The sequence below is a fragment of the Cebus imitator genome, unplaced genomic scaffold (genome assembly GCF_001604975.1).
Source record: "Cebus imitator isolate Cc_AM_T3 unplaced genomic scaffold, Cebus_imitator-1.0 Scaffold169, whole genome shotgun sequence".
NCBI lineage: Eukaryota > Metazoa > Chordata > Mammalia > Primates > Cebidae > Cebus > Cebus imitator.
The window spans coordinates 2,431,296-2,434,490 of NW_016107484.1; the positions used below are offsets into that span (position 1 = coordinate 2,431,296).

The 3,195-nt window shown below is 48.7% G+C and overlaps 1 protein-coding gene across 3 annotated transcripts in view; it reads left to right on the top strand.

Moving 5' to 3' along the window:
- Nucleotides 1-1,107: 1,107 nt before the first annotated feature.
- The window catches only part of SNRNP35 (small nuclear ribonucleoprotein U11/U12 subunit 35), a 12,422-nt gene continuing 10,334 nt past the window's right edge, over nucleotides 1,108-3,195 (top strand). The window contains exon 1 of one of the 3 annotated variants that reach the window (XR_005202792.1): nucleotides 1,108-1,344. The gene's annotated coding sequence lies outside the window, so the exon portion shown is untranslated. The remainder of the gene's footprint in view (nucleotides 1,345-3,195) is intronic. The other 2 variants (XM_037744247.1, XM_017544384.2) reach the window with 2 other exon arrangements.

Consider the following 3,195-nt stretch of genomic DNA (forward strand, 5'->3'; position numbering starts at 1 on the left):
CAGAGCAAAAGGTGTTTGTTTTTCTTTTTTTTTGTGACAGACTCTCATTGTGTCGCCCAGGCTGGAGTGCAGTGGTGCAATCTCAGCTCACTGCAACCTCTCACTCCCGGGTTCAAGCAATTCTTCTGCTTCAGCCTCCCAAGTAGCTGGAACTACAGGCACCCACCATCATGCCTAGCTAATTTTTGTATTTTTAGTAGAGACGGGGTTTCACTATGTTGTTAGCCAGGCTGGTCTTGAATTCTGACCTCGTGATCCACCCACCTTGGCCTCCGAAAATGTTGGGATTACAGGCGTGAGCCACTGCAGCCCGGCTGGTCCGTTTTACCTATTAAATAACATTAGGTAGATTCACACTGCTGTGAAACCATCTACACTATCTATTTCCAGAACTTCTTCGTCATCCCAAATTGAACCTCTGTATCTATTAAACAATAACTCGCCATTCTCCTAACACCCATGGCGGACCCTGGTAACCACTATTCTACTCTCTAACTATGAATTTGACTATCATAGGTCCCTCATATAACTGGAACCATACATTGTTTGTCCTTATGCTTCTTTCACTTAGCATGTCTTCTAGGTTCATCCACGATGTTGTAGCAATTAGAATTTCATTCCTTTTTAAGGAGGAATAGTATTCCATTGCATGTACTGTACATACAACTCGTGTATGTGTGTGTGTGTTTAAAACATAGGGGTCTTGCTCTGTTGCCGAGGCTGAACTTGAACTCCTGGCTTCAAGCCTCACGACTCAGCCTCCCCAACAGCCGAAACTACAGATACTCTCCACCGTCAGTGGCTAGCTTCTATTTTCAAATATAAAAATTTAAAACATAGATGTTGCTTTTTTTTTTTTTTGCTCAATAATACATTTTTATTATTTATTTATTTATTTATTTAGAGACGGAGTCTCTCTCTGTCGCCAGGCTGGAATGTAGTGGCGCGATCTCGGCTCACTACAACCTCCGCCTCCAGGGTTCATGCGATTCTCCTGCCTCAGCCTCCCGAGTAGCTGGGACCACAGTCAACCACCGACACCCCCGGCTAATTTTTTGTCTTTTTAGTAGAGACGGGGTTTCACCGTGTTAGCCAGGATGGCCTCGCTCTCCTGACCTCGTGATTCGCCATCCTCGGCTTCCCAGAGTGCTGGGATTACGGGAGTCAGCCACCGCGCCTGGCCACGTGAATAAAGTTTTAAACTAAAAGCAAACAGGAAACGAGCGTCGGCGGCGAATCTGCAGCTACCAATGTAAAGGTCGGGTCGCGGCCGGCGCGGAGAATCTGCCGTCGCCTGCAGCCGCTCGCTTGTCTCGGTGGGAAGATAGCTCCAGCTTTGCTGAGGTGAGTGGAAGCGGCTCGGAGGGAGCGGGAGCCAGGCTGGAGAGAAGGAAGAAGGGAATGCGGCCTGGACGCTGTGCCCGCGCTTGTGTGGGCCGCCATGTTGAAACCTGGCAAAGGGGATGACGTTCTGGGTTGCGTTGCGAGGAGCGGGGACGAGGGCTGGGCTGGAAGGATGGCCCCTTCCTCCCTGCGGCTCCCACAAAAAAAAAGGGGCGGGGGGGAGCGGCCTTGAGGGTCGGCGGGCACGCTGGAGGCTGGATGGGGAGGATGGGCTTTTCCACAGACACTTCCGTGTTTGCCTCCGAGCCCCACTGCGCATGCCTAGGAGGGCTCTGTGGGTCCCGCCTTCGGCTTTGCTTCCCTTCGGAGCGGTAAAGTCTTACTCTGAAGACCCTGGAAGGGGAGGCTTAATTTCTCCCCCCGCCGCACCGTCCCCCAGAGACAGGGACTCGCCCAGAATGGAGCAGTGGCGCGATCTTGGCTCACTGCCGCCTCGACATCCCGGGTCAAGCGATTCTCCTGTCTCAGCCTCCCAAGTACCTGGGACCATAGGCGCGACCCCAGACACAGAAAATTGATTGATTGAAATGGGGTCTCACTTTGTTGCCCAGTCTGGTTTCGAATTTCCGGCCTCAAGCGATCCTTCCGCCTCGGCCTCTCAAAGTGCTGGTGTTACAGGTGTGAGCCACTGCGTGCCTGGCCAAAATTTTTCTAAATTTGTATAGTAATTTGTAATTGTAAAGTATTTTCATAGACACTATATTATCTAATCTTAACGAAAACCTAGTTAAGTGACGTTTAGCTACATTTCACAATAAGAATCCTGAAGCTCAACATTTACTGAGCTCAAATGATCCACCGGACTCGGCCCCCTAAAGTGCTGGGATTACAGGTGTGAGCCACCGCACCTGACCCCCACCATTCATTTCTGCTCACATCTGCTGTTGATGAATAAAATGAGAGAATGAGGCTGGTCGCGGTGGTGCACACCTGTAATTTCAGCACTTTGGGAGGCTGAGTCACTTGAGGACAGGAGTTGGAGACCAGCCCGGCCATCGTGGTGAAACCTTGTCTCTACCCAAAATACAAAAATTAGCCAGGTGTGGTGGTGCACACCTGTAATCCCAGCTACTTGGGACACTGAGACAGAGAATCACTTGTACCGGGGAGGCAGAGGTTGCAGTGAGCCAAGATTGGCCATTGCACTCCAGCCTGGGTGACAGAGGGAGACTTTGTCTCAAAAAAAAAAAAAAAAAAAAAATGTGTATATATATATATATATATATATATGTGTGTGTGTGTATATATAAATCAAAGGAGATTGTTGTAGGAAATCTCAACCTAACGCTGCAGGGGAGGAACTGCACCTAGAAAGATTGAGAAACAATGAAACCAGTGGTTAGTATCTCTAGAAGCATGCAGATGAGAGAGAGAGAACAAAATCCATGCTTACCCCTTTATAATATCTTCCATTTTAATTTGAAGAAGTCTTAAAGCTTTGAACAGGAGGTCTGTGTACAATAATATCAGTTTTATTTGGTAGATCCTTGTGACTTTTTTTTTTTGAGATGGAGTCTCACTCTGTTGCCCAGGCTTGAGTGCTGTGGTGTGATCTTGGCTCACTGCAACCTCTGCCTCCCCGGTACAAGCGATTCTCTGTCTCAGTGTCCCAAGTAGCTGGGATTACAGGTGTGCACCACCACACCTGGCTAATTTTTGTATTTTGGGTAGAGATAGGGTTTCACCATGTTGGCCTTGAACTCCTGACTTCAAATTATCTGCTCTTCTCTGCCTCCCACACTGCTAGGATTACAAGCATGAGCCACCGCACCTTGCCCCTTGTGACTTTTT